General features: G+C 38.2%; 2 pseudogenes; both read left to right on the top strand.

The window, feature by feature from the left end:
- Window positions 1-386: 386 nt before the first annotated feature.
- LOC143882073 (alkane hydroxylase MAH1 pseudogene) lies at window positions 387-2,233 on the top strand (annotated as a pseudogene).
- Window positions 2,234-9,511: 7,278 nt separating this feature from the next.
- Window positions 9,512-11,386, top strand: LOC143882072 (alkane hydroxylase MAH1 pseudogene; annotated as a pseudogene).
- The last annotated feature ends 552 nt before the right edge of the window (window positions 11,387-11,938 follow it).

Genomic DNA, 11,938 nt, shown 5'->3' with positions numbered 1-11,938 from the left:
CATCACAGCCACACATACCACGTGTGGCATGCTTTAGGTCATCGAGAACCTTGTGTGCTGCCAATTGTGCATGTGGCACATATAAGGGATGATTATATTTATGTTCTTTGATTGGTCCACGTCCTAGATAGTTTGTGGCAGAAAAATATCCTAGAAAAATGATCCTAGCCCTTCTAATATAGTTCATGACAAATGAATTGTTGGGAAAAGTTACACATTTAACCTTTTGGATAGAAACTGCAGTTATACATCCATCAATTAATGCTCTGTCAACCAAGACAAAAAAAAGATATGGACAACCACCTTATCTTGCAATGACTCTCCTCTCTTTTCTTTCAAAACCCAACTAAATTAAAACATATATCCATCAATTAATGCTCTCTCAAACAAGATAAAGATATAAGGCATCACATGATCTTAAAAACTGAGCTCCATTGTTTCTTTCAAATATCAAATAAAACAATGGGTTCTGAATCATGGTTTATGGGCTTATGGAGCTTTTTCAAAATCTACCCTGAAGTCCTTTTATCCATCTCTTGTTTCTTCTTCATAAGTGCTTTGAATCGCAAAGATCATGTTCTTATGTACTGGCCTGTTGTTGGAATGCTCCCTTCCCTTCTTCTCAATGTTCATCGCTTGCATGATTGGGTCACTGAACTTTTTAAAAAAAGTGGGTGCACCTTTGTGTTCCAAGGCCCATGGTTTGCTCACATGCAGCTTGTAATGACATGTGACCCGGCTAATGTAAACCACATATTGAACACCCACTTCTCTAATTTCCCCAAGGGTCCAGATTTCTTGGAAATTTTCGATTTTCTTGGAGATGGGATCTTCAATTCCGATTCGAATTCATGGAAAATTCAGAGAAAAATGGCTCACACCCTTATGAATCATCAAAGATTTCAGCGATTCGTAGCGAAGAGTAGCCGAGAAAAGGCTGAGAAAGGGCTTATTCCAGTTCTTGAGCATGTAGCCCAACAAGGAGAAGTTGTGGACTTGCAAGATGTGTTGCAAAGGTTCTTGTTTGACAGCACATGCCACTTGGTTTTCGGAGTCGATCCTGGTTGCCTCTCCGTCCGATTTCCCACAATTCCCTTTGCAAAGGCCATGGATGATGCAATGGAGGTGTTACTTTTCAGGCATGTCGTGCCGGAAATTTGGTGGAAATTGCTTAGGTGGCTAAGGATGGGGCAAGAGAAGAAGATGGCTAATGCTTGGGAGACAATTGATCATTTCATAATTCAGAATATTTCTATGAGAAGATAAGAATTAAAGAATCCCACAAGGAACAAAGAAGAGGAAGAGGAGGCAACTGATCTGTTAACATCTTACATGGATTTTGATTTGGAAAATGAAAGTTTTAGTTCAAAATCAGATACATTTCTTAGAGACACCACACTAAATTTCATGCTTGCAGGGAGAGACACCTCAAGTGCAGCTCTCACTTGGTTCTTTTGGTTGATTTCTAAGAACCCAATAGTAGAAAGCAAGATATTAGAAGAATTGAAGGCAAATTTGGCAAAAGACAAAGATGGGTGTATAGAGAAACCAAGGGTGTTTGATAGTGAAGAGCTTGGTAAATTGGTTTATCTACATGCAGCCTTGTGTGAATCTCTACGGCTTTATCCGCCCGTTCCCTTCGAACACAAAGGTGTTTTGCAGCCAGAAGTTCTTCCTAGTGGAGAAACAGTTCGGCCGAGTATGAAGATTTTAATCTCCTTGTATGCAATGGGAAGGATGGAAGGCATATGGGGCAAAGATTGCTTAGAATTCAAGCCAGAGAGATGGATTTCTGCTAAAGGGAAGATGAGATTTGAGCCATCCTACAAGTTTTTTGCATTCAATTCAGGGCCAAGGACTTGTTTGGGTAAGGAAGTGGCTTTCACTCAAATGAAATCTGTTGTTGCTGCTTTGCTTTATAACTTTCATGTTCAAGTCATACAAGGTGAAATTGTGTGTCCTAAAATTGCTATAATCCTTCACATGAAGAATGGTTTGAAGGTTAGGTTGAGCAAGAGATATGCTTGATGATGAACAGAAGTGATGATTATGTTTATATTTCTACTCTCTTCTATCGCCAATCAGATATTAAGTGGCTAAAGTGTTGTGTGTATCTGTTGTGTGGTATTTATCTCTGTGATATAAATGTTAATAAAATGGGAGATGAGATTTACATCCCACCTTTGTTTTACGCTCATTATACATTAAATAAAAGAAACAGTTCATTACTAAAGCTGATTGCGTATTCCATCCTGTTTTGTTGGTCTTTTCTTGAGAATGAAAATACAAACAAAAGTGGGAGTAAGCCCTTGTACATTCCATTCTCTTTTGTTTGCTGCAAAAACTAATTTTTATCGCAGAGACTTATTTTACCTTAGAAATTCTAATTTTTACCACAGAAACTTTTTTTTTTGTTTCGAAAAAATTAATTTTGACTCTAGACCCTTGCGCACATCAGTCCGCTTGGAAAATGAATAACTGCCAGAATACAAGAGATATGCATAACCGTGAAAATGGAAAACAAAAGACGAAGAGCAAGAACAAGAAAAAAAAGGAAAAAATAAAATAATACTAAATGAATCCTAAAACTAGAAAGGAGAAGAAGAAAATTTAAAAAGAGTTGTTGGTTTGTCATTGTTTGAACCAAAAAACAAAAAACAGTTTGAAAAAAAAAAACAAAAACAAAAAACAGTTTGAAAAAATACAAAAACAAAAACTTGTTTGATAGTCTTAGAATCTTTTTCATTTAAGTGGTAAAATTTTCAATTCAAATTCAATAAATTTGAATTTCTCATGAGATTTACAAATAGTAAATGTGATTTTTATATTCAATAGATAGACATGGTGTAAATAGGATAACATGTGTTTTCACCAAAAAAATTTCCTAAACTCATCCAAAATATTTCCTGAAATTTAAACATTTGCCACGCTAATTTATGCAGGTGCAACTTGGGTTAGGTTCAACCTAAACCTCTTGAATTCAGCTCTGGCTGGGTTCGCATTTTGGACGAGTTAGAGTTGAAAAAAGCCAACCCGATTTAATTTTGGGTTGGGTTCGGGTTGAGGCCTCGGGTAACCCAACTAGACCTGAACCTGACCTCCATCCTCTAATTTTATGATAATTTTAAACATCATGGGGATTTTTTATTTTTTATTTTTAAAATTTTTTGTATTTTGTTTCTCCTTTTGCTCTAGCTAGGGTAACTCGAACCCAAATTGACTCGACTCGACCTAATTTGGAAAAAACAGCTTAGACGCATTCGGTTACTATTGAGTGATTTAGAGGTGATTGGGTTAGGGTTGACCATCCTAAACCTGAGGCTTGAGTTGGGTCGGGTTATGGTTTAGGGACTGCTATCTCGGGTTAGACTTGGGTTGGCCCCTACCCGACCTAAATGGGTGATGGTATCGAACCATTATCTGGAAATGACTTGGTAAGAATTCATGACAACATGATATCTCTCAGGATTTATATGGATTATTCGATCAATCAAATGGTCAAGCTCGCATTTCCCCAACTTCAACAAAAATGTTCAATTTTCTTTACTTAAAGCTCGTTGGGGTTTCTTTACTTCAACAAAAAAGGAGATTTCCTTTTTCATTTCATGAAGTGGGGTTTCTTTACTTAAGAAAGTGGGTCGACATTTCTTTTATTATATGTTGTTTTCAACAGTGGATTAATTAAGACGGATAACAGAAATGAAGACATCTAGTCAAGCGTCTCCAAGTCAAGCTCGTTGAGTGGGGCCACCTGGAGACCATGGTATCTGCATCACGACAAATATGGGTCCCATCCTTGAGCACTTATCTTAGTGTTGCTTTTGGCTTCTACTTTTAATTTCAGTGCTATAGTTGTATGGCTAGGGCGTGATTCGATTGGGCGCTTATAAATTCGCCCCCACTACGAGCGCGTATTCTTAAACACCCCCCCCCCCCCCCCCCCCCCACACACACACACACACACACAATGCCTCATTAATGTATTCGGGGGTTAGTTTCATCCAATGGAAATGATTTTTGAGGCACAATCTATTTACGTTGTGGCCCTCAAATTAACAGTTTGGATCATCCTAACGAGTGGGCCGTTAGTAGTTTTTAAAAACTATGGGTTTATACGGCCACACATCATATAAAATCATTCTGTTTGGATGCCAAATGAGAGGGATTCTAGGCAAAAAAGCACTTTTTGTTTGCCAGAGCCAAATCTTTAGAGATTACCAGACAACAAAAATGTATAACAATTGCATGTCTAATCTAGCCAACTTTTGCTTTGACAAAGCACAAAGTAAGAGAATTCCACGTATTGGTCTAAATCATCTTTAAGATTGTGTTTTTTTCTCATATACAATTATGTGTTGCACTCTCAAGAAGCATTTCCAATCAAAAATAGCCTCAGCATATACCTAAAACATTGTTTAAAATGAAGTTTTGTAGTTATGTGAAAGTTCCGTGCAGTTGTTATTTTTATGATCATGACTCGCAATCTTTATAGTTTCTCTGGTATTACTTGTTTTTACTCTATTTTACTCTTGTCCTAGCCATTAACTTTCATTTTCTACCGTGTTTGTTTTACCTGATTTATGTTTCTTATTTCTTTTTTTTTCTTTTTTGTGAATGAAGATGAAATATTTAGAATGGAAACAAAACTTTTCAAAATAGAACAATGATTCAATCCCGCAGTGTTGTTAATAACATGCCAGATAATAATTAATGAGAAATGCTAGCAGGACACCCATGTTGGGACTGCTACAGTGCTACTCCTCGCTCTGCATGTGGGTCCTACCAGGAAGATGGCCTGGCCCACATGCAGGAGTCTTGACCATGAGGTCCTCCTAGAGCCATTTTTGCCCCCTTTTCTTCCTCGAGCCACCCCGTTTAGTGTGAAAAGCGTAGTCATAAATACATTAGACGGGTGCAGGGGCGAATAGATCACTTCCCTATGTATGGTGATGATTAGTATTATTATATAGAAAATAAGAAATTAAAAAATAATAATTAATAAGAAAAAGGGATGCTTAACCTCTAACTCAAGCAAAGATGCTATCAGGGTAAAGTTAACTCAAGTTAGAAAAGATAACCATGGTTAGGGTTGGAGAGGGTAGCAGGGGGTCACATGGGTGTTTGGAGACCTCATCTGACCTGCAGCTAAAGCATAGGACACTTTTGTCCTTTCTCCATCCTATTAGTATTATAAATTGATTTGAAATATCATTCAAATATACTAGATTGACATATTTAGAATTAGGGCTGCAACTCGAGCCGGGTAAAATCCGACCCGCATCGACCCGACCCGAAAATAGCCTGGGTCGGGTTCAGGTTTCATGGGTTTCGGGTCGAGCCGGGTTCAGCATTCAAAAGCCCGCATGAATCTCGGGTCGAGCCGGGTTTGAAGGGGCCCGACCCGACCCGACCCGAGTTACATAAGTTATAGTATGTATATTTTTCTCTATTGTTAGTTAAAAGTTAAAGGGATAATTACATTTACACCCCCTCTAGTTTCTGACACATCCACTTCCACCCCTATAGTTTAAAACGTGACAAATACACCCTTGTAGTTTCAATTTGTTTAAGGTAGGCCCCCTCAGCGGAAGGTTCGTCCATAGATTGAAGGGTTAGGATGATCCAATGGAGCTGATTTTTTGGGCACACCCTAACTATGTCAGGACCCATCAAATGAACGCTTTGGATCATCCAAACAATGTGGGCCCACATTATTTGGATGATTTTTTGGTAGTGTTTGGATTCGGGTAGGGGCCCACATTATTTGGATGATCCAAAGCGTTCATTTGATGGGTCCTGACATAGATATGGTGTGCCCAAAAAATCAGCTCCATCGGATCATCCTAACCCTTCAATCTATGGACGAACCTTCAGCTGAGGGGGCAAACCTTAAACAAATTGAAACTACAGGGGTGTATTTGTCACGTTTTAAACTATAGGGGTGGAAGTGGATGTGTCAGAAACTAGAGGGGGTGTAAATGTAATTATCTCAAAGTTAAAAGTGAAAACCCACGCACCCACTGTTACTGTATGTTAGTGTAATTTCTGCTTCTATGAGTTGAGTTGATTCAAGTGTTTGATTCAGCATTGTTTGATTGTAATTACAACATTGTTTGATTACAGCATTGTTTGATTCAAGTGTGATGTGAGTGTAATTACATCATTGTTTGATTCAAGTGTAATGTGACTGTAATTTCTGCTTCTATGAGTTGAGTTGCCTTGCCAAACAAGAATTTTCCTTAAAAATTTGCGTCAACGTGAAAAAACCCGACCCGACCCGAACCGACCCGAGATTTATCATGGGTAGGGCCAGGTTTGGGAATCGTGGGTTTTCCGGAAAAAAACCCGACCCGACCCGACCCGAGATATTTCTCGGGTAGGGTTGGGTTCTCCAAAACCCGACCCGCCCGACCCGAGTTGCAGCCCTATTTAGAATGCCCTTGTTTTTTTATTGACTAAGATAGCCCTATAGGTTTTAAAAATAGACTCATGGAGAACTCATGAAATGACAAATATTACCCGATCATAAGTACATGAGTTTAACAAAATGTTAAAAATAAACAATTTATGCAAGAGATTTATTTTGTTTTAGGGCTTCACTAGAGCCGAATTATCAGCTCACGGCTCATGGATCCAAAAATCTCTTGCATTGGATGATCCTAATGGTCCGATTTGATACGATTTTGTACTTTTAGGCCATCAATTTCATATCATTTTATGAATTGTCAAGATTATAGTTCCAATACCATCTATTTAACCCGTACAGGTGTGGCTCTTTGGCTTAAATTCTTGGGTATGCTCCCTAGAGACGAGAGTTCGAATCCCCCCAGGCTTACCCGGGTGATTGCGCGCGGTTTATGGGTGATTGCGCGCATCCGGAGGGAGTTAGTCCCACTCTACAAAGTGGGGTGGGGACACCCTACGTCGTAAAAAAAAATACCATCTATTTCGTACCATTTTATGAATTATCAAGATTACAGTCCCAATACTCATACTTAGATTGGGAATTAGTGACAATGAGTCAACTCAACAAGTGACTTGGTCGGCCAAGCAAGAGTAAATCACTTGAAAATGAGTTTTATTCTTTAGTACTAATAATTAAAAGGAATGGTAAATTCAATAGAAAGCGTATGTTTGGCAATGTTGACAAATATGCGAGATCCATTCCGAATTTGAAAACTTATCTATAATATAGTATTTATTAGGGATTTGCTAGGGTCCATCGCAAAAGGCTTTTTGCAGCTGGTCTGTCGCCCATGAATGGAGACAAAAGCTGTTCATTCACGAGGTGGCTGGTCTAACGTGCGACCAACCATGAAATGCCTTTAGCCATTCCCTATTTATTAATAGGGATTTTCTAGGTAATTTCACATAGAGCCATTTCACGGCTGAAATTTGCTGGAGAGAATAACCACACATGCTCACTTGTTAGAAGATTTTGTCTTATTAATTTAATTTACCCGAGGTGGCAGTTCTTTCTTGTAAAAGTGAGCTCTGAAATGGCTTTTGGCTATGTAAGGTACTTGATAGGTATTAAGAAATTTACTATATTCATAAGAAAATTTAGATTTATAAGATACATGTAATAGCTATAAAGAAACTTACATATTTATGGTATTGATGGCTTAGGAAAATTTATAGTCATATGGTTTTAAAAAAAGGCCAGCTACTTTTGTCATTATATGTTCTATAAATAGAGAGGAATGGTAAACTCAGGGGGCCTATGCAAAAAGATGGGCAGAAAAGGCACCTTCATTGGATACAGCTTGTAGCCAATGGGGGACCCTTTTAGCCCATTTTTGCAAGGGCAACCTTGAGTTTGGCATTTCTCATAATTATATTAAAAGAATTTGATAGCTAATGGAAAAGCTACATTTATAAGGTTTTAAATAGGTCACTAATATTGGCACTACCATCTTTTCAAAATTGCACTAATTCATCTCGTCTTTTTTAGTTGGCAGCTCGTTGATTAACAAAAGACAACGTGGGTTTGTGCAATTATCAAAATATGCTATTGCCGATATCAGTAGCATTTAATTATAAGGCGATGATATTTTCACCCCAGCAGTACGCATGCGCTCTCTTTATGACGTGTTTTGACGTCAAAAAAGCGCTAAAGCAGCCCACTGTTCACGTCAAATCACATTATTAGGGGCGAATGCGTACGGCTGGCGGTGAAAATATCATCTCCATTAATTAAAACGTATTTTGCATAACGTATCTAAGGGGAATCTATCTATATTTATACGGTTTTAAATGCTCCAAATTCTCGGGACAAATCTTAAAAGGATAGTCCGGTCACAGGATGGGTGGACACGCGTGTCGTGTCAGACACGTTAGAACACGTGTGTCAGTAATAAATTCAAAGTGTCGGCTAAATCATAGGTTTAGGGTTGGTGTTCTCCTTTGCTTCAAAGGAGTCTTCTCTTTTGCTTTCTTGTACTTTTGGCATGAGATTTGTAGTAACCAAGAGCTTCAGCCCTCATCTTTACCTTGTTGGTCTTCTCTACCTGGGCCAGTTAAACTGTAGTTTAATGGCACCTGACTTGTAAACCTGGGTTCGGCGGGAGTGGAAGAGGCCCTTAGAGACAAATACGGAATCACCAAGTGGGCTTTCTCGTGTCTCATTGGTCTAAGTGATTGAAACGCCACAGAGGTGCCAGCGATTCTGTGTGAAATTTGGTTGGTTGATTTCCATATTTTCAGAGATATAACAGTGAAAGAAAACTAGCTCAAATGCCATTCGATGGTCGAGCAACAAGTCCGTCTATCCTTGATGATTTGCCTTTTGTTATCGATGAAATTTTGGAGCGCATTGAGGGTCATAGGGTGCACTTTCAGCATGTTTGGAGGTCAGCTACATTCGATGCTGATCAGCTTACTCAGGACGAATTTAGGATGCGAGCTCTTTGGCTTCCATAATTGGGTTTTACGATTTTTTTTCTCCTTTTCCTTATAACACTTTTTTGACTTCAAATCACCTTATAAGTGGAGCGCATGCGTAATGCCGGGGGTTGAAGGGGGTTGAAAATATCATCGCCCTTTTGAAAAAGGCATTAATTGATGATTTCTCCAAGCCATTGATTGTTTGCATATCTCTATATTGAAGAGGAGAGAGAGAGAGAGAGCTATAAACCGCCGATTGACATCACAGCCACACATAGCACGTGTGGCATGCTTTAGGTCATCGAGAACCATGTGTGCTGCCAATTGTGCATGTGGCACATATAAGGGATGATTATATTTATGTTCTTTGATTGGTCCACGTCCTAGATAGTTTGTGGCAGAAAAATATCCTAGAAAAATGATCCTAGACCTTGTAATATAGTTCATGACAAATGAATTGTTCGGAAAAGTTACACATTTAACCTTTTGGATAGAAACTGCAGTTATACATTACATCCATCAATTAATGCTCTGTCAACCAAGACAAAAAAAAAGATATGGACAACCACCTTATCTTGCAATGACTCTCCTCTCTTTTCTTTCAAAACCCAACTAAATTAAAACATTATATCCATCAATTAATGCTCTCTCAAACAAGAAAAAGATATAAGGCATCACATGATCTTAAAAACTGAGCTCCATTGTTTCTTTCAAATATCAAATAAAACAATGGGTTCTGAATCATGGTTTATGGGCTTATGGAGCTTTTTCAAAATCTACCCTGAAGTCCTTTTATCCATCTCTTGTTTCTTCTTCATAAGTGCTTTGAATCGCAAAGATCATGTTCTTATGTACTGGCCTGTTGTTGGAATGCTCCCTTCCCTTCTTCTCAATGTTCATCGCTTGCATGATTGGGTCACTGAACTTTTTAAAAAAAGTGGGTGCACCTTTGTGTTCCAAGGCCCATGGTTTGCTCACATGCAGCTTGTAATGACATGTGACCCGGCTAATGTAAACCACATATTGAACACCCACTTCTCTAATTTCCCGAAGGGTCCAGATTTCTTGGAAATTTTCGATTTTCTTGGAGATGGGATCTTCAATTCTGATTCGAATTCATGGAAAATTCAGAGAAAAATGGCTCACACCCTTATGAATCATCAAAGATTTCAGCGATTCGTAGCGAAGAGTAGCCGAGAAAAGGCTGAGAAAGGGCTTATTCCAGTTCTTGAGCATGTAGCCCAACAAGGAGAAGTTGTGGACTTGCAAGATGTGTTGCAAAGGTTCTTGTTTGACAGCACATGCCACTTGGTTTTCGGAGTCGATCCTGGTTGCCTCTCCGTCCGATTTCCCACAATTCCCTTTGCAAAGGCCATGGATGATGCAATGGAGGTGTTACTTTTCAGGCATGTCGTGCCGGAAATTTGGTGGAAATTGCTTAGGTGGCTAAGGATGGGGCAAGAGAAGAAGATGGCTAATGCTTGGGAGACAATTGATCATTTCATAATTCAGAATATTTCTATGAGAAGACAAGAATTAAGGAATCCCACAAGGAACAAAGAAGAGGAAGAGGAGGCAACTGATCTGTTAACATCTTACATGGATTTTCATTTGGAAAATGAAAGTTTTAGTTCAAAATCAGATACATTTCTTAGAGACACCACACTAAATTTCATGCTTGCAGGGAGAGACACCTCAAGTGCAGCTCTCACTTGGTTCTTTTGGTTGATTTCTAAGAACCCAATAGTAGAAAGCAAGATATTAGAAGAATTGAAGGCAAATTTGGCAAAAGACAAAGATGGGTGTATAGAGAAACCAAGGGTGTTTGATAGTGAAGAGCTTGGTAAATTGGTTTATCTACATGCAGCCTTGTGTGAATCTCTACGGCTTTATCCGCCCGTTCCCTTCGAACACAAAGGTGTTTTGCAGCCAGAAGTTCTTCCTAGTGGAGAAACAGTTCGGCCGAGTATGAAGATTTTAATCTCCTTGTATGCAATGGGAAGGATGGAAGGCATATGGGGCAAAGATTGCTTAGAATTCAAGCCAGAGAGATGGATTTCTGCTAAAGGGAAGATGAGATTTGAGCCATCCTACAAGTTTTTTGCATTCAATTCAGGGCCAAGGACTTGTTTGGGTAAGGAAGTGGCTTTCACTCAAATGAAATCTGTTGCTGCTGCTTTGCTTTATAACTTTCATGTTCAAGTCATACAAGGTGAAATTGTGTGTCCTAAAATTGCTATAATCCTTCACATGAAGAATGGTTTGAAGGTTAGGTTGAGCAAGAGATATGCTTGATGATGAACAGAAGTGATGATTATGTTTATATTTCTACTCTTTTCTATCGCCAATCAGATATTAAGTGGCTAAAGTGTTGTGTGTATCTGTTGTGTGGTATTTATCTAGGTGATATAAATGTTAATAAAATGGGAGATGAGATTTACATCCCACCTTTGTTTTACGCTCATTATACATTAAATAAAAGAAACAGTTCATTACTAAAGCTGATCGCGTATTCCATCCTGTTTTGTTGGTCTTTTCTTGAGAATGAAAATACAAACAAAAGTGGGAGTAAGCCCTTGTACATTCCATTCTCTTTTGTTTGCTGCAAAAACTAATTTTTATCGCAGAGACTTATTTTACCTTAGAAATTCTAATTTTTACCACAGAAACTTTTTTTTTTTGTTTCGAAAAAATTAATTTTGACTCTAGACCCTTGCGCACATCAGTCCGCTTGGAAAATGAATAACTGCCAGAATACAAGAGATATGCATAACCGTGAAAATGGAAAACAAAAGACGAAGAGCAAGAACAAGAAAAAAAAGGAAAAAAATAAAATAATACTAAATGAATCCTAAAACTAGAAAGGAGAAGAAGAAAATTTAAAAAGAGTTGTTGGTTTGTCATTGTTTGAACCAAAAAACAAAAAACAGTTTGAAAAAAAAAAACAAAAACAAAAAACAGTTTGAAAAAATACAAAAAAAAAAACTTGTTTGATAGTTTTAGAATCTTTTTTCATTTAAGTGGTAAAATTTTCAATTCAAATTCAATAAAT

The sequence above is a fragment of the Tasmannia lanceolata genome, unplaced genomic scaffold (assembly GCF_043159265.1).
Source record: "Tasmannia lanceolata isolate RefF3 unplaced genomic scaffold, GAP_Taslan_0.1 ptg000007l, whole genome shotgun sequence".
NCBI lineage: Eukaryota > Viridiplantae > Streptophyta > Magnoliopsida > Canellales > Winteraceae > Tasmannia > Tasmannia lanceolata.
Note: the sequence above shows the minus strand (reverse complement) of the source record. Positions and strands in the feature narration are given on the sequence as shown.